Genomic DNA, 20,282 nt, shown 5'->3' on the forward strand with positions numbered 1-20,282 from the left:
CCATAGACAACCATGAAGACAGGGGGAAGAGCTTCAAACAGCTTTTCATGATAAAAATGCATTTTTCGGCTAATAAACCAAATTACAAAGTTTCTTAAAATCGCCTGGACTATTGATTTCTGCAAAACAAATTTAAATGACAGTGACACTTTAAGAGAAAAACAAGCAGATATATCATTTTGTGACTTCACCACTTTGTTACATCATCCACAACCAGGATTTGCTCTTCATTTGTAAAGTGTGGATCTTCCCAAACTTCTGGGAAATGTGCCCTTTTATCTGAAAACATCTTGCTCCTGTCCGGCACCCACCAAACAAAGCCCAGCAGGAAATTGCTCAGATAATATATATATATAAAATGGACTTGTCCATTGGACAGAGTTATAGAGATGAATTTACGCAGACAGCGCTATAAGCCACCAAAACAATATACCGCCAACAGCTCACAAAGACTCGGTGACCTTGGACATTGCACAATACGCAGCTTTCATTCCCGAATTATATATCTCATAATAGAAATCAATATTTTCTGGAACAGACGTCCTATACTCAAAGGTTCAGGAAACCTGGACTAACGTACAGAAAGGTAAAGAGGAGACTGAACGCATGGACAGACTGTATTCAATAAAACACATTTGTGCCTAAAATGTGGAATTTTAAAGTAAAATCCACAGTATTTAGACCCTTGTTACATTAATAGAAAAGAGAGGCCTCTTAAAGAATTACAAGGGTCTCCTTATATATATTCTTTGTATGGTCCTTAAAGGGGTACTCCGACGAAAAATCTTTCAAATCAACTGGTTTCAGGAAGTTATATAGATTTGTAATTTACTTTTATTTAAAAATCTCAAGTCTTCCCATACTTATCAGCAGCTGCATGTCCTGTAGGAAGTGGTGTATTCTTTTCAGTCTGCCACAGTACTCTCTGCTGACATCTCTGTCCGTGACAGAAACTGTCTAGACTATTTAGCAAATTCTCATAGAAACCTCTCCTGCTCTGGGCAGTTCCTGTCAGGGACCGAGGTTGCACTGTGTCAGAGTGGGAAGTATACACCACTTCTTGCAGGACAGGAAGTGGAGAATCCCTGGAGAATCCATTTAAATGGCTTTTCTGTGCAAAAAAAAGCTTGTACTTATAAGTGTAAGTGGTGATGAAGTAGTGCCAGATTTTCACCACTAGATGTCGGTGTTATCATTATGTATGTTTAGAAATTGCACAGCTGTAGGAATGAAAGGATTATTGTTTTGTTTATGTACCACATGGATTTGTACACCAATGAGAGTTCTTTCCCTCCTTTGACCTATCATCTCTCTCTTTGCTTCTTTGCACGCACACCTCACCCACTCACAGCACAGTTTACACATGCTGTAGGAAGGAAGTCACATGGGTAGAGGAAGTGTGGTGTGTCTTTTGCCTGAGATTCTGTAGAGGAAGGACGCAAGCTAGGACGCTCTCTACAGCAGTCAAGTTGGGCCCTGGCTCCTACCAGGTCCCCAGTGTAAGTTGCGGTCTAGAAGTAGGACACATATATCTAGACACAGCTTCTCTTTAAGCAACCTTACTAAACACTATGCAGTGTTAAACTACTATTAGAGAGGACAAATCAGGAATCACCCCAACCCATGCAGTGGACCAGAGGAACAAAGAAAGTGATTCGGATAGAGCAAAGTTGCTAGAAGCCTATGCACTCTATCTCGCATTGCGGGTGTCATCAGAGAACTCTGACCACTTTGCTCATCCCAGGTAACAAGGTCTGGGGCTTGTGTCACCCTCTAGGATGGGTCACCCTACACTGGTGGGCAACAGGTGGGGCAAAGACCAAAGAGTCAAAACACAGGCACAAGTATTCTCTCTACTCTCAGAGATTCTATTTATTTCACCTCTTAAGTTACGGCAGAGCACAGTACTACATTGGGTTGGGACTCTCTTGACATCTTCCTCTCTACTCTCCTGAACTTTCTACCTCTCCGCGCGCAATCCAGCCAGCTCGGGTGTATCTTCTGCTCTACTCTCAGTACAGATCTAACCTATCAAGTATAACGTACCATATGAAGGCAACCATAAACATCTAGAAAGAATAACATGGGAATGATACATCACAGAGCTATAACAGTATGTGACCTAGAATTATTTCATGGTCATTGCATGTGTTAGCTAAAACAGAGAGGTCAGGCGTGGTGACAGGTCCTCTTTATAGGAGATAATCTTACAGTGTAATTTATACTTTCTCTTGATTAAGAAAGTCCATCGTAAAACCTTCAATGGTTGTCTCCCTCAGTAGTTGTCAAGGTAATGATGTTGTCGTAATGGTTGTCATGACTACAGGGACATCATATTGACCTTAAAAATGACATGTACGTTGGCGTCCATGAATGAGATTTGTGAGAACCTCATACTTACATGACTATCCATCGCTCCATTGGAAATGGGGATATGACTTGCATGAAAAAAGTTTTCAAACCAACTGGAGTCAGAAAGTTACATAAATTTATAAATTGCTTCTATTCTAAATTCTCAAGTCTTTCATTACTTATCAGCTGCCGTATGTCCTATAGAAAGTGGTATATTTTTTCCAGCCTTGCCCCCCCCATACACTTGTCTATACATTCAAGATATATAGCGTATTTTTTGGGTTCAGAGAGTTTCCGTAGCTTTCAGACTATATCTAACTTCTCCTCCTCTTCCTTCCTGTGCTTCATTTCATCTGATTCACACCTCTGTACTTTCCAATTAACCTTAACAATCGTGCGTTCAGACACATCTTATACCGTAATATAAAAGTTTTCAGTAGCTTCCATAACTTCATTCTTCGAGACGTCTTCTGACGCCTTAAATCGTTTCTACAACGTTGATTATTTTTGGGACCCTGAAATAGATAATACCAGTAAAAAGACTCTCCTGCCGTGTCTTTTTCCGACCCTTTTTACTAATATCGCTTCTTGCTGCTATCTTATCATCATTATACAGTAGGCTTTTATCTGCTTTAAGTTTCCACTAGAGAAAGTAGCCAATGTGACAATGGTATCCCAAGTTACAGACCATACCCCTTATTTAAAGGGGTTGTCTCGTTATACTATGTTAGAAGTCAAATAACCCATAAAACACAAAAATAACTGAGCTCAGGGAGACCAGCAAAAAAAAAAAAAATCTATTGGAGTACTCAATCAAGAGTCAGTATTTTCTTACCGGTAGGCCAACCCCCAGTGCTTCATATCTGGACAGTGCTCGGTAATGGACTGGCACCAAGTGCGGGAACCGGGCGGCAGTTCAAAAAAAGGAGCGCGCCACCAGCATCCCCATACCAACATCTGTGCTCGGGAATAGACCGACACCATGCGCGGGAACAGGGCAGGGGTTCAAAAAAGGACCGTGGCACCAGCATCCCCGAGCCGGTGACGGTCTCTTAATGTAAAAAGCCCATAGCGAAGTACCTGATGGTACATTCGCTTTAACATGGCCTGTGTACAATACTAATCATAATCAATCTGTTATATTACGAGTCATCTGATATATACCGGGAAGTAAATTCCAATGACGTCTCCACGAACGCAGCATTTTACAGCCCGGAACCTATCAGGATCAATTTAAAGTAAATCTTCCATAAGCTCCTTACTCCCCAAATAGGTTTATTTTGGCAAAGCAAAAGCTTATTCAAAAACTGACCGAACGCTATGAAAAATTCAGCGTATAACCCTGCAGCAAGAACTTCTCATAAGTGAGCGCTTCTTAAACTCATTTACAGAGCGAACGGTTTGGAGGCAATGCGGGATGAAGCCGAGGCCATCAATTCACAAACTCATATTTTACATCTCGACTTCGAGCCTTCCACTTTAATCAATCTCTGCTATAGGGCAGTCTTAGCCGGTGTATAGAGGAGCATCGTCCAAAGCGGTAACGCTCCTTTAATTCTGGCATGGAGTCTCTGCCGTCGTAATCCCTGAACAATGAGACGAAACATTATTCAACTGGATAAATTGGCTAAAAGACAAACAAAACTGCTGTTTAGTATTATAGAGGAACCTATGTTGTCTCCGGTATAGGTTCGGTTGCCAAGAATGACATAATCCACTTTGATTTCTCCTGACAAAATAGAAAGCAAACTGATTACTGCTGCATTATAGATCGTTGGCTACTATAGAGTTTCTATATTGGTCAAGAAATCCATGATTGTTGGGATATCTACAAAATTAGTAGACGTGCAAAAACCCTTGGCCTATATGTTCTCTATGGGGAGGGGTATGCTGCAGCCAGATAGCTATGGTGCTATCATATCCCTCCTAGAACAAAAGTATCGGGCAATGAAATTCCAATTGGGAGGCCCTCATACACCTTATATTTAGAGATGAGCGAATACGATTCGATCGAGATGGTATTCGATCGAATATTGCGGTATTCGAAAGATTCAAATTCAATCGAGTAGTGTTACTAATACGCGGGAAACATTCAAAAGCCCTCCCATCGCAGTTGGCGCTTTTTTTAATCCAATCACCAGGCAGGGATGCCGTGAAGGACCCTGGGAGTACGCACGCAGCGCGAAAACGGCATCTACCCTCATTGGATGGCTGAACCACATGATCTCGAATATTTAATAATTGACTTCCGCCTCTCGACTGCAGATGAGTCACAGTGTCATTCCGGAGGTGTTGGCATTGTTTAGGGAGGTTTCATGGGGGACTTGGTCACCTCCAAGTGGTCAAATTTGGATTTCCAAGTGCCGAGAATTTTTTCCCCATAGACTATAATGGGATCGAATATTCGTTCGAATCTCGGTGCCTATTCGATTCAAATTCTCGAAAGTCGAATATTTCACTACTCGCTCATCTCTACTTATATTGTTGCCAAACCCATTATAATATGAAGAGTACGGACACCCCTAGTGCCCCATACCAAGGTATTCATTGACTGCATCACGCAACCAATGTTGATGTGGCCTTTCCATAATTTAGTGGCTTCGTCTACATGGACTGGATTATCGGAGGAACCTCCTGTGGATCAGACTCTTTTAGGGTCAGATCTAAAGCCCCTACACGGGCCAATCACCGGGAGCAAGCGATGACCTGTCAGGTCAGCGCTCGTTTGCTCCTTATTCCCCGCTCGCTGTCAGCGCTACCACACGTGCCAACAGTGAGCTGGTAGGTGCGGGGGGGGGGGGGGCGGTCTGCTGCTGCCGCTCCTATGACATGGCAAGACCGCAGCAGATCATTGCTGTCATGTTGAAAGACAATGATCAGCCAACATGCATGATGCAACGATCGTTGCCTTTTATTACACAAAGCGATTATCGGCTGTAATAATTGATAAATCGGCAAATACTGCCGATAATCACTTTGTGTAATTGAGCCTTAAAGGGGTTGTCCAGCGAAAATCTTTTCTTTCAAATCAACCAATATCAGAAAGTTATATAGATTTGTAAATTACTTCTACTAAAAAATCTCAAGTCTTCCCATACTTATTAGCTGCTCTATGTCCTTCAGGAAGTGTTTTATTTTCAGTCTGACACAGCTCTCTGCTGACATCTCTGGCTGAGACAGGCTCAGACTCTGTCTCAGCTTTATATGAATCCCCATAGACAACCTCTCCTGCTCTGGACAGCAGGGGCGGATTAACTTTACCATAGGCCCCAGGCTGTTGACCAAGCTTGGGCCCCCTGCCCCACCCCCACCCCACAGTAACTATGGCAGCACTAGATTTAGTCTCTTTCCTCCATAGTGCAGACTGAAAAGGACCTGTGATGACATCATAGTCACATGTAAAGGTCCTTCAGTATGTTCTCTAACGTTACCGAATTGTCTCCTGACTGCAGTTTTGCCCTGATTTGTGCAAAATTGCTGTAAAAAAGCAGCAATTATTTGCAAATCATGGCAGAACTGTAGCCTGGAGATAATACACCACTGAAAGTATAAGTCTGTTTGGGACCAGGAGCTCAAGGCCCTGGGCTACCACCCAAAACGGACCTATTGTAATCCGCTACTAATGGACAGTTCCTGTCTCGGACAGTTCCTGTCTTTGGCAGCAGAGAGCACTATGTCAGAATGAAAATAAAAATTTCCTGCATGACATACAGCAGCTAAAAAGTATGGGAAGACTTGAGATTTTTAAATAGAAGTAAATTACAAATCTATATAATGTTCTGATATCAGTTGATTTGAAAGAAAAAGATTTTTACTGGACACCCCCTTTAAAACAATGACACGCAAATGATTTTTCAGTCGTTGCCTCCAATTAAGGTGCGTTTACACGAAACGATAATTGGCCCGATCGTACGATTAGCGATGTCGGAGTAACAATTTTTTTTCATAACGATCAGCATTTAGACGGAACAATATATCTTATGGAAAATTCGTTTTGCGATCGTTTTGTGATCGCTTAAGCCTCTCTCACACATTGGTTAAATCGGCGAACGACTGTTTACACGGAACGATTTGCTAATTTTTTGCGAACGACGATTTGAGAACATGTTGAAAGATCAAAATGAACGACTTCTCATTCGTCGTTTGATCGTTCGCGGCGATTACACGTACGATTATCGTTCGAATACGATCGTTATTGCACAAATTTGCATGATAATCGTTATGTGTAAACGCACCTTTACACAGGACTATTATTGTTTAAATTAGATTTTCCACACAACAATCGTCCCGAGTAATAGGGCCATTAGAACATGACTGGGGATATTTACCAAATCAGAGATCTGCCATAGAGTCCTTGGGAGAGATTTATCAAATATGGTGTAAAGTGAAACTGGCTCAGTTGCCCCTGGCAACCAATCTGATTCCACCTTTCATTTTCCAAAGAGTCTGTGAGGAATGAAAGGTGGAATCTGATTGGTTGCTAGGGGCGACTGAGCCAGTTTAACTTTACACCATGTTTGATAAATCTCCCCCCTTGTGTGGGTTAGGAGGCAGGAGCTTTTTCATATATGTATTTGATTGGTAGGGCCTACCTGACCAAAATCAGTGTCAGTCCCTGAGCAAAGCACTAGGTAAGGACAACTTTTCTTTAAAGGTGGGTTTTTAATGGGGTTGGTGGAGACCTCAGGATTATTGATTTATATGTTCTTACTGCAAACATTCCCTGGACTCAGCATGTGCTTCATCCCTCAGAAAATGATAGTCCAATCGGGAGTAAACCAAAAGTTTTAACCCTTTGAGGACCAGGCCCAAAATGACCCAGTAGACTGCGCAAATTTTGATCTTTGCGCTTTCGTTTTTCCCTTCTCTCCTTCTAAGAGCTCTAGCACTTTCAGTTTTCTATCTACAAGGCCATATAATGGCTTGTATGTTACAGGAATAGTTGTACTGAGTAATGGCGTCATTCATTTTACCATAACATGTATGATGGAATCCCAAATATATTATTTATTAAGATATAAATAGGTGAAATCGTAAAAAAGAATGCAATATGGTAAGGTTTGGGGGGTTCCTGTGTCTACGTAATGCACTATATGGTAACAGCGACATGATACCATTACTCTATAGGTCAGTCCGAACACAACCATATGCAGGTTACACAGATTCTCTAATGTTATATATATATTTTAAAGAAAATTTTTGGCAATTAAATATTAAAAAAATGGGCCTATTGTGACGCTTATAACAGTTTTATTTTTTTTTATCTACGGGGCTGTATGGGGTGTCATTCTTTCCGCCATGATCTCTAGTTTTTATTAGTACCATATTTATGAAGATCGGACGTTTTGATCACTTTTTATTAATTTTTTTTTATATATAATGTAACATAAAATCGGTAATCCGCGCACTTTTTTCCCTCTTTTCGTGTACGCCGTTCACCGTTCGCAATGACTCTTGTTATATTTTAATAGTTCGGACAATTACGCACGCTACGGTATATTATATGTTTATTTATTTATTTTTATATGTTATATATATATATATATATATATATATATATATATATATATATGGGGAAATGGGGGTGATTTAGACTTTTATTGGGGGAGGGGTTTTGGGGTAGTGTGTTGGTGTTTTTAACTTTTTTTAATACATTTTAAGTCCCTTTGGGGGACTTGTACATAGATTTGTTTGATTTTTATACTGATCATTGCTATGCCTTAGGCATAGCATTGATCAGTGTTACCAGCGATCTGCTCATTGAGCCCGCCTGTGCAGGCTCAGTGCAGCAGATCGCCGATCGGACCGCATGGAGGTAGGTGAGAGACCTCCGGCGGTCCGTTTTACCAATCGGGACCCCCGTAGTCACACTGCGGGGGTCCCGATCGGTAAGCGACAGGGGACTCCCTCTGTCACTTACACTTAAATGCCGCAGCCGCGGCGTTTAAGGAGTTAATGTCACGCTGCAGCGCGATCGCTGCAGCGTGTCATTAACGGTGAGGTGCCGGTTGCTGATTGCAGCCGGCCCCCACCTGCTATGAAGCGCGCTCCGCTCCGGAGCACGTTTCATAGCTCAGGAGGTACCGGAACGTCCAGGGTCGTCTGGGGACAGACTTCCAGGACGTACCGGTCCTTGGTCATCTAGGGGTTAAAGGGCCACTGCCATGTTTTTTTGTTTTGTTTTTTTGCAGAAATCAATAGTCCAGGCAATTTTAAGAAACTTTGTAATGGGGTTTATTAGGCAAATATGCCATTATCCGCATTCAAAAAGACTTCCCCCAGCCCCCCCCACCTCCTCTCTCTCTCATTCACTGCTCATTATCAGGAAATCTCGACTCTTTTACATCAGTCATGCCCTGTCTGTTCTATGGAGAGGGGAGGGGGGAGATTAGCCGGCAGCAGAGAACAAAGGATTACACAGAGGGAGCTGTGTGAAAGCTGGTATTCAGAGGTCAGAGAGGTCAATGCTGACTTCAGAGGAGATAGCCCAGTGATGTAGCTGTAAATTAACTCTTTGTTGTCCTGTTTTGGTGCCTCATCTGCCTCCACCCCTCCCCTCTCCATAGAGAACCATGAAGACAGGGGGGAGAGATTCAAACTGCTTTTTCATGATAATAAGACATTTTACGGCTAATAAACCCAATTACAAAGTTTCTTAAAATAGTCTGTACTATTGATCTCTGCAAAAAAAAGTGACACTTTAACTGGCACGGTGGTTCTAATCGAGGGCCCATTAGAAGAAGCCTCTGACAACCCATGCCGGGCGATCTCCGAAGACCCAGGCATAATACACTGTTTATTTGAATGCCTATATACTCCAATTTAGCAGGTGTGATCTTCCACTATTCATAGGCCTTCCGTGCTACAGTCAAGAACAGAAGCCTCAAAGAGTATAAGAAGCTGGTATTTCATAGAGGAAGATAAAGAGAAGCTTACATTTTTTCTGCTGCGTACAATCTGTGATAGAGATGTAAGTATGAGAGTATAGCAACAAATCCCTCTTATCTCCCCCAGTGCCTGTGTAGCCTGCGTCTTCAGATAACTGTCAGCTCAGCGGGCAATCACAAAGCGACTTACATCTCTATTCACTGTCATTGGCTTTCCATCAACTCATGTTTAACTGACATGCGGAGATATAACTTATAAGAGAGATATAAATATAAAGCAAGTCATAGATATACTCTACAGCTACAGGATAGATAAAGGAATAGCGTTAGAAAGTGGCAAAACTAGCGGGATGGTTCCATGGCCAGCTACTGGCCTACTGCAGGACGGTTAAAAGGGTCCATGAATACTCTAGGATCAGGGGGCGTTTACCAACTGATCAGACTCATGGTCACCTGATGTCTTGATGACAACACTAGTGCGTTGTGATTGTATATAGATTTCTAATTGAAGGGATTGGCCACTTTATAGTAAAATAGTTCAGAGTACAGTATTAGTAAGTGTACTCCCCTCCTCCAGGCTGTGTCCTCCTGCTCTGTGGTGATTCTGTCCATAAGACGGCTGACAGTGACATGGAGGAGCATATGACCATGCCCCGCCCCAAGTGTCCAAAACTGAGACTGTATATTCCTATGGAGGACACTGGGGGCGGGGCATGGTCACATGCTCCTCCATGTCGTCCATCTTATGGACAGACTTACCACAGAGCAGGACAGCACAGTCTGGAGGAGGGCAGTCTGATGTTAGCTCAATGAGGTACACAGAAGTACAAATACTAATACCGTACACTGAATTATATTACTATAAAGTGTCCAACCCCTTACTGGTCGGCAAATTTTACCTTGATGATGACATCACCAGTGTTTAAGCGGTTAAATTTTTTCTCTCTCTCTCAGAAGAAATGAGCCCCGCCCACCAAGACTACTTGGCAACGCACCAAAAAGAACAACCAATAGCCTTACTACGTTTGCAGCCTAGTCTGCAGTATTATTTCAACAAAATCGCAACTATTGCCAATTATGTGTGCATAACATAAATGGGATGAAAGCAACTGTCTATGGGGACTACGATGGAAAAAAGTTTTCCCAGAACCGCTTTCCGACTTGTTGTGACACTAGTAAATAAAGTTCAATATTATCCATATGACTATCTACCATATGCAACCAGAATTATGTGATAAGTAGAGATGAGCGCAACTCGAGCATGTCCGAGTTCAGATCCTTCGGCATTTGATTAGCAGTGGCTGAAGAAGTTGGATACAGCCCTAGGGCTGCCTGGAAAACATGGATGCAGCCATAGGCCATATCCATGTTTTTCTGGACTCCCTAGGCCTGCATCCAAGTTCTTCAGCCACTGCTAATCAAATGCCAAAGGATTGAAACTCGGAGATGCTCGAGTTGCATTGCACTCATCTCTAAAGTCATGTCATAAAATCAGAGCACCCCTATTGCCAGTTTTGGTATGGTCTCTGTGATGGGTACATGCATGCTACCCAACCATAGGATGCCAAGATAGTGCACCCCATTTAACCAACACAGATTCGTTTAGAGGCTGCAAATCCTTTTTTCTATGACTGGGGTCCTGTTAGTCAGATAGTCATCATTGCTTTTCAGAAATTGGAATACTGGTAGCTGAAGAAGTCGAATGCAACCCTGGGGAGTCCGAGAAAACAGGAATACAGCCATAGGCCATATGCTGTAGCTGTATCCATGTTTTCCAAGATTCCTTAGGGCTGCAGCCAACTTCTTTAGCCACTGACCCATCAGAGACTCCGGCATGCTCCAGTTGCTCTCATCTCTAGTGCTAACCCAAACGTTGCGGATATGGTGGCAGAAATATCTTTTTAAAAAACTTTCATAAAGAACATCTGAGCATCCTGTGACCTGCCCTTCGGCATATCATTGCCTGGCACCTGTTTAGTCTGTGGGTACCAGCTTGTTCCAAATAGTTTGTCTTTTGTTGGCAGAAGAGACAAGTCACCACCCAGAAAATCTCTATGCCAAGCCTGGTGTGGAGTAACATGTTTCTTTCTCCGAATTATTCCTTCCACCATTTGTCTCCATTGTAGTCCCCCCCCATTAGCTCACGCCTCTGTGTTACGTTAATTGTAATCCTATCATTCCGCGTCCCTTCTGGATGAGGGCGCTAAGTGTTTAATTATAACTAAGTCTTCCCCTCTACTACACCATCTGCTTGGAAGACGCATCCAGCATCCTGCGACGTGTGGACACAACACATCGGGGGCTGGCCGGTTTGTTTAGCGTTCTGCCCAGCTGAGAAAAGTGTTTGTGAGTAGGTCGGATTATCAATAGGGATTAGTGGCTGAAACACTGTGTACAGTTAATAGAATCCAGCATTGAGACTGGATTGATTGCAAAGTAAAACAAATGCATTGAGTTTAGTGCTGAGCGGCGCGATCGTGCTGGGCATCTCTGAAGAGCATGGCACTAATATGAAGCCAGAGCCGCAGGATACATGTATTTGTACTTCTGATTAGAAGCTTAAGGTTTCTAGTTATTTTCTTATTCTAAGCTCAACTTTATTACTAATCCCTTGAAATACACCTGGCTGCTGTTCCTGTATTATATCATATCCTTAAACGGGGGTTGTCCGGTGGAGTAAAAAAGCGGGCAGCAGCAGGGGTAAGGTGAGTACTTTATTTTGATTTCATTTAGCCCAGTCTGCCCCTATTTTACTTAACTTTCATTCCACTGGACAACCTCGTTTAAGGATATGATATAATACAGGAACAGCAGCCAGAAACCTTAAGCTTCTAAACAGAAGTACAAATATATGCATCCTGCGGCTCTGGCTTCATATTAGTACCATGCTCTTTAGAAATGCCCAGCACGACCTCACCGCTCAGCACTAAACTCAATCCATTTGTTTTACTTTACACTCAATCCAGTCTCAATGCTCGGTTCTATTATATATATATATATATATATATATATATATATATATATATAGTGCTAGGGCGGCATTGGAGAAAAAAAAACGTACTCACCTCTGCCTTGCTCCCTCAGGGCTCTTTCTGGGATGACTTGCAGGTCACACTGGCTGCTACTTCTGAAACAGACTCATCTTGGCAGTGTCAGTCCATTCAGTAAATGATTGGCTGAGCGGGCCGTCAATGACGAGATAAGTCCACCTAGAAAGTACCAGCCAGTATGGCCTACAAATTGCTAGAAGACATTGCAGTGGAAGCCCCGAGAGAGTAAGCTAGGTGAGTATGTGTTGTTTTTATTTTTTTGCTTTGTTTTGTTATTGTGGCTGCATCACAATCTATAAGAAAAAAAAAAGTTTAGTATCCAGAATACTGCTTTAAAACTGGGATCAGCAATTAGAGGTTAGTGGGGCACTGTTTATCTGTGGTACAGGGAAATAAGTGAGTACTGCTTGTCTATTTTTTTTTTTTCAGTTCAGAAACTACCAAAGTACGTTTTTTTTTAGCAGTACAGAATACATTGCTTTCCCTCAGCCGTCCATCACAGTCCTCCAGGGGCGGATTAACTTTACCATGGGCCCCGGGCTGTTCACCAAGCTTGCCCCCCTCCAACCCACTGTATCTATGGCGGCACTAGCTTTGGTCATTTTCTTCCATAAAGCAGCCTGTAAAGGACCTGTGGTGACATCATTGTCACATGATAAGGTCCGTCAGTATGTTCTGTAATGTTACTGCATTGTCTCCTGGCTGTAGCCTGGAGATAATACACCACAAGTCTGCTTGGGAGGCCATGAGCCCCCCAGACCTATTATATACCGCTACTGCAGTCCTCCCACCCTGCCTGTTCCAATCCCCTGTTAGTTCCCCACTCAAAGCTGGTGCTCAACATCTCATTTTACTGCAGACTATTGCACTTGCTGCATTCACTCCCTGTCTGCTCTTTGTGGAGCATCATTCAGCACAAGGCAGCATGCTGTAATCACTCCTCACTCTCCCTAAATGTCCTGATAAAAATATAACTGTATCTGTGTATATGACAGGGAGATGATGATGTAGATGGTGAGTAGTGACATTACTCAGGGGGAGGGGCTAGAGCTCAGATACAAGATCCAGTCACGCCTCCTATGACATCAGAGAATGATGCGTTGCCTACAGAAAGATGGAGGAGTTGGAGATCTGAAGACAATACACATTGGGGGAGATTTATCAAACATGGTGTAAAGTGAAACGGGCTCAGTTGCCCCTAGCAACCAATCAGATTCCACCTTTCATTTTCCAAAGAGCCTGTGAGGAATGAAAGGTGGAATCTGATTGGTTGCTAGGGGCAACTGAGCCAGTTTCACTTTACACCATGTTTGATAAATCTCCCTCATTGTGTTGTTCTTGTATTTTAAACTTCCTGTCGGGAGTGAAGCAGACAAAACCACAAAGAAGCCAGTACTATTAGTGATAACACCATAAGGCCCGTTCACACTACGGAATCGGCACAGAAATTCCGCTTGGAACCCCCTCCCCACAGACTCCGTGCCCAATCCTGCTTACTGTCTCTTTTTAATGGGAGGCCTCCCTCGCCTTCACTCTCCGCTTAAAGAATTGACATGTCATCATGATAACCATGAATACCAAGAGAAATATCCTGGCTAGTATCATCAGTACATGTGATAAAGGGATTCTCTCATTTTTCCTGGTGGGATCAAATTAAATGTGGCAGTAAGGGTACTATTACACGGAACGATAATAGGCCAAATCTGTCCTATCCGGCCGATTATCGCTCCGTAATTAACACAACGTTCAGCCGATGAAAACGATCATCGGCCGATCGTTGATATAGGTTTGGACTAGAGATGAGCGAACCTGGAGCATGCTCGAGTCGATCCGAACCCGAACTTTCGGCATTTGATTAGCGGAGGCTGCTGAAGTTGGATAAATCTCTAAGGCTATGTGGAAATCATGGATATAGTCATTGGCTGCATCCACGTTTTCCAGACAACCTTAGAGCTTTATCCAAGTTCAGCAGCCACCACCAGGGCAGTTTCTAGGCCATTTTGGCAACAGGGCAACTCTGAGAAAAGCGCCCCCCCCCCCCACCTCCTATTAATGGGGGGCCGCTATCAATCACTGCTGAGTAAGGTGCGAGGTCTGGGTGGGACACACAATGCAGAGCGCCCCTTTATGGAACATGTGTCCTGGACTCCTGGGAGGGCTGATACTGGGGGACACCTACAGAAGGAACCAGTGAGAAGAGACACCACAGCTTCATTAAATAACAACTACAACTCTCAGAATGCCTTACACTTATGAAGCTCTCAGGGTATGCTGGAAGTTATAGCTTGTGAGATGACAACACCTTGAGGTGTCTGTTCATTTGTACTTCAACTTCCAGTATATTCTGAGGGCTGTGGACTGTCAGTACATGCTGGGAGTTGTAGTGTTTGCAGCTGTTGTAGTTGGAGGCGCATTGGTTCCGGAGCAGGCCCCTCTGAATTTACTAAGACTGGGTTCACACTACTTTTTTGCGATGTTTTTCCAAAAAACGGATAAAAAATGTATGGAAAAATGGATGCTCGTGTGCATTCGTTCTGATCTGTTTTTCCATTGACTTCTGTTTTTTTTAACATACACAAAAACACAGTAGACTGAATTTTTGTGTACGATAAAAAAAAAGGATGCGTTCTGATATGACTGACAGGAAAAGAGGCTTCTAACCGACCTATTTCCCTGTCAGTCATCCTGCAGAGCTCCCGGACAGGCAGAGAGCCATGACTAGTCACAGCCCAGGTGACTAGTTCCTGGCTCTCTGCTTGATTCATGCGCCAAAATATTAGACCGTTTCAGCACCTAAATTTCTACAGAAGACATAGAACACAGGGTAAGGAAGCATTTTGGCATCTTCCAGGCACCGCTAGTAGCATTACCGGGAAAATCTAAGTTAATGATTTGCTTTATCTTTTACAAGTCTATGGCACTATTCATTCTTCCAGAGGAATGAAAATCCGCCTCAGAAATGGAAGAATGGAGCGCCATAGACTGTAATAGAAATCAGTATAGCAGCAGATTTCACTGTGATACTCCCAGCGTGAAATTTACTGCAAATGCGGTATGTGTGGATGTGCCCTTATAAACCCTTGGTAAGTTTGAACCTGAACCAGAATTGGAGGGTGTAGCTGTATCTTTTTTCTTTTCCAGGCTGCGTTATCAACAGCTGCACCATGCGGGTCTGGTTCTGGACCTTACTGTAAGGGTAGCTTCACACTTACCGGATTGGCATCGGATTTCATGCTGCAAATCACACTTGCAAATCACACTTCCAAACTCGCAGCGTGAGATCTGCTGCGAATCCGGTACGTGTGAAGCTACCCAGGGGCGTAGCTAGAAATAGCAGGGCCCCATAGCAAACTTTTGATTGGGCCCCCCTTCCTTCCCGACTGACCCTAAGCTGTCCACCTGGTGCTGCAAATGATGACAGCTTAAGGGGCAAGGGTATTGCAGGAGTGGGCAATGGGGCCCCGCTGATGTGGTGGGCCCCATAGCAGCTGCTATGACTGCTATAGTGGTAGTTACGCCTCTGAAGCTAACCTAAGTTGTCTCATCTCTAGTGTACATACAGACAGATCAATAGATATGTATTTACATACAATTTTATATATATATACATACATATACACACACACACAAATACATACACACACTATACTTGTATACTACACAGTATGGACATCACACATACATAGAACACAAACAGCACACTATACATTACATAGGATATCACACACAGCACACTATACATTACATAGGACATCACACACACAGCACACTATACATTACATAGGATATCACACACACAGCACACTATACATTACATAGGACATCACACACACAGCACACTATACATTACATAGGATATCACACACAGCACACTATACATTACATAGGATATCACACACAGCACACTATACATTACATAGGATATCACACACACACAGCACACTATACATTACATAGGATATCACACACACACAGCACACTATACATTACATAGGATATCACACACACACGGCACACTATACATTACATAGGATATCACACACACACAGCACACTATACATTACATAGGATATCACACACAGCACACTATACATTACATAGGATATCACACACAGCACACTATACATTACATAGGATATCACACACAAGAACGGGTAAATCACCAGGCACAGGTCCTATGCTAATAACCCTCCCCCACCCCCTCCTCCCGAAGCTGCAGAGTCTTGTGAGCTAAGGGGAAAGGATGAAAGTTAGAGGGAAGATGAGAAAGTATAGACTGTGGGGTATGAAGCTGCCCCCCCACCCAACAATCACATACACCCCAACACTGCACTGCTGATCCCCCACAGTGACCCCCCCTCTCCCCCACCAGAGAGACAGCAGCACTTACATAGACGCTCTCCTCAGCCTTGTGCAGGCCGGGTCGGGGGAGGAGACGCCTCACACTGGAGCTGCTGCCTGTGCTGGATCATCAGCAGAGCCGCAGGGGGGAACATGGAGGAGTCCCTGCTGCCTCCTCTATCCTCTTCCCTCTGGTCACAGGCCACAGAGGAGCCCCCAGGAGCCAGGTACTGTGTGTGGGGGCGCTCCAAAGTCCGAGCCTGCTGCCCTGTGCAGAACATCACTGATGCTGTGTGGTGAGGGAGGGCGCCCCCTAGCTGTCAGCGCCCTGTGCAGTGGCCCGGCCTGCACGGTGCTAGAAACGGCCCTGGCCACCACTAATCAAATGCCGAACTATCGGGTTCGGATCCACTCGAATCCGAACCCGGTTCACTCATCTCTAGTTTGGACCTATAATTGTCGGGTGCCGACCGTGCATTGCTACGTGTAATAGGCTGACGATTTCCAAACTGTATACATTACCTATGCATGCTGCAGTCTGTTTCTCCCTGTGTCCCACGCGCTCCAGCTTCAGAGCGGCCTGTCTTAGCTTACAGTTTAAGCAAGGGGTGCAGGGACATCGGTAACGATGTCCATGCAGTCCTTGTTAAACGATTATCAGGCCGTGGACTAGGCCCAGTAAACGAGCGCCGATCTAGCAGATCGGCGCTCGTTTACAGTTATTATCAGGCCCCTATCGGCCTGTGTAATAGGACCCTAAGTTTAATTTTACAGCAGCGCCACTACAGGTGAAATTTTGCATTACACATTGTCCATTTATATCAATGGCCCTCTGGGTAACAACTCTATATTGTGGCCAATGGATGATGTTCATGACCAGGGAACCCCTTAATTTTCTCAGAGATTTCTAATAGGGTATAAGAAAATCAGTCTTCTAAACTAAGACAACCCTTTAAATAAGATCATCAATTACACTGATGATGGGGAGGAAGATGCATCTTTATCATCATTACCGTTAGCATCAATAACATCCTGTTCTCTATGAATATCATGATCGATATCTTCACCAGTAACCGCACTAACATCATCATCATCATCATCATCATCATCATCACTATAATCAACCTTGATGAGTACAATGATATATCAGTCATTTCATCTTCATCTTTATTATCATCATTTCGTATCATTAACTTGGTCCTCCATAAATTGTACCCCCATATGATATCTTAAAGGGGTACTCCAGGGGAAAAATGTTTTCAAATCAACTTAAAGTTGTTAAATCAAAGATAAATTTATACAGATTTTTTCATTACTTCTATTAAAAAAATTCATGCATTTCAGTACTTATCAGCTGTTGTATGTCCAGCACAAAGTGGTGTATTCTTTTCAGGCTAGCACAATGCCCTCTGCTGCCACCTCTGTCAGGAACTGTACAAAGGATATGTTTTCTATAGGGATTGTCTTTGCTCTGGACAGTTCCTGACATGGACAGAGGTGGCAGCAGAGAGCATTGTGTCAGACTGGAAAGAATACATAACTTTCTGCAGGACATACAGCAAATGAAAAGTACTGGAAAACTTGAGATTTTTTTTTTTATATTGAAGCAATTTACAAATCTTTCAGGCTCTCTGACACTACTGTAGTTGATTTAAAAAAACTAGTTCTTCTTAGCTCCACCATTTTTTCTCCTCAGGTGTTAGGGTACTTTATGATTTTTGCTTTTCTTTGATGGATTCTTCTCTAGGGAAGAACACTACTATATTTCTTCCTTAAGAAGTGTATAAAGAATATATTGTCTAACATCTAAGGAAACAAGGCGAGCACAGACCCCCACCCACGCAAATGGAAGATTTCTGGATAATTTGTGTTAAGAGAAACTCTGCAGGCAATTCAATGGATTCCTGCCAAGATTTGTAGAATCAGCTGCCTCCAGCACCTCCTTCTCCGCCACCCATCTGCATATGTATACTGCTAGCTTTCTCATCCTATAGAATTTACTATAGGTTCAGCCAACCAAATTAAAGGGATACTCATTTAAGTTATTCATGTATAAAATGTGTTGGGATTTTCAGACATAGACTTATGTGAGTTAAAGCAGAGATCATGGGGGGCAAATACTTATCTGGGCTTTCTGGTAACACACTTTTTTTGTAACAATAAGGGGCCTATTCGATATCGCTCCGTGGAATAGAGACAACGATCACCTGATCGGTTGATCGTTTATTTAGGTGCAAACCTAAAATCATCGGGCACCGACCGCGCATCGCTGCGTGGAATAGCGGTGCGCGGCAGGCGAGCGACCATATCACAAACACCATACATTACCTAACCATGTTGCAGGGCTTCTCCTGCGCTCCTTCTTCCCCCCGGTCCCGCGTGCAGCATTAGCTTCGGAGCGGCCTGTCTGAGCTGACAGACCGCTCAGCCAATCACTGGCCAGGACCGCCGCAGCCAGTGATTGGCTGAGCGGTCTGTCAGCTCAGACAGGCCGCTCCGAAGCTGCTGCTGCGCGCGGGATCGGGAGAAGCCCTGAAGCATGGTTAGGTAATGTATGGTGTTTAAACAAGGGCTGCAAGGACATCGATATTGATGTCCCTGCAGCCCTTGCTAAACGATTATCGGGCGTGGAATAGGCCCAGTAAACGAGCACCGATCTAGCAGATCGGTGCTCGTTTACATTATTGATCAGGCCCCCATCGGCCCGTGGAATAGGACCCTAAGAGTAGTTGACACCAGGGAACAATATATTGTACATAGGCCACAGCAAGTGCTCTTTTATTAAAGGGGCTGCATGAGATTATTTTTTTTTCTTTTTCTGGTGACAGCGCCCCTCTTGTCCACAGGAAGTGTCTAGTATTGCAGCTCAGGCCCATTGAAGTAAGAGTAAGTTTTCTTTTCCATTCTCATTCAGCCTATTAAAAAGGATTCCTGGGATATACCAAGAAGGTGTAATAATATAATTTATTATCATCCCGCAGTACTTTGAATGGAATGTGTCATCCTCCTGCCTGAACTACGAGTCATCATATCAGTCCCCAGGGGCTTCTGTCTGCCTTGCCGGCCTTGTTTGATAGATGTGTCTCCCAATACGTAGACAGGGATATATCAATCAGTCAAGGCTGGTGGGGCAGGGAGAAGCCACCCATGACTGCTCCAATGGTACAGAACAACTAAATTTAATCTGCGGGAGTCCAACGGAGGAAGATCCATGACTAATGGAGTTCAAACCAACTTCATTCAAGTGTCTGGCCTTGATATGAATGGAGATAGGCAGCAGTACAAGGCACCATGCAGTGGCATAACTAGAGAGATCTCCATGGTTGCCATTGACAATGGACCCACAGGCTGTAATTTATATGCATTTTGAATATTTGCTATGAAAATAAAGTTATCAAAAGAAGAACTCTTATTGCATAATTCTATAGCGTCATCTACCCCAGTGCTTCCCAATTCTAGTCATCATGGCCACCAACAGGATTTCACAGGTGGTATAGTTATACATCAGGTATTATCACAGGTGTTCTTTTTATGGTATATCCTCAAAACATGACCGGCTTCTCATTACTGGAATTGAGAAGCACTGATCTACCCAAAATCTCAATACCCCAACCACCAGGTTAGATATGTTACCCCAACCAGCTCTCCCAGT

At 43.5% G+C, this 20,282-nt stretch overlaps 1 protein-coding gene and 1 long non-coding RNA gene across 4 annotated transcripts in view; one reads left to right on the forward strand and one right to left on the reverse strand.

Annotated features, from left to right (window-relative positions):
- OLFM2 (olfactomedin 2) overlaps positions 1 to 20,282 on the reverse strand; it is a 309,721-nt gene that overhangs the window by 181,090 nt on the left and 108,349 nt on the right. The window contains exon 1 of one of the 3 annotated variants that reach the window (XM_069972513.1): positions 16,680 to 16,701. The exons of the other annotated variants lie outside the window; for them this stretch is intronic. The gene's annotated coding sequence lies outside the window, so the exon portion shown is untranslated. Of the gene's footprint in view, positions 1 to 16,679; positions 16,702 to 20,282 lie in introns of those variants that run through there. 3 annotated transcript variants of the gene reach the window in all.
- On the forward strand, positions 6,884 to 19,965 carry LOC138793871 (uncharacterized). Its single transcript, XR_011363368.1, has 4 exons — positions 6,884 to 6,983; positions 9,205 to 9,322; positions 19,459 to 19,516; positions 19,612 to 19,965. It is a non-coding gene; the product is annotated as an uncharacterized lncRNA (long non-coding RNA).

Source organism: Dendropsophus ebraccatus, chromosome 1 (assembly GCF_027789765.1).
Source record: "Dendropsophus ebraccatus isolate aDenEbr1 chromosome 1, aDenEbr1.pat, whole genome shotgun sequence".
Taxonomy (NCBI): Eukaryota; Metazoa; Chordata; class Amphibia; order Anura; family Hylidae; genus Dendropsophus; species Dendropsophus ebraccatus.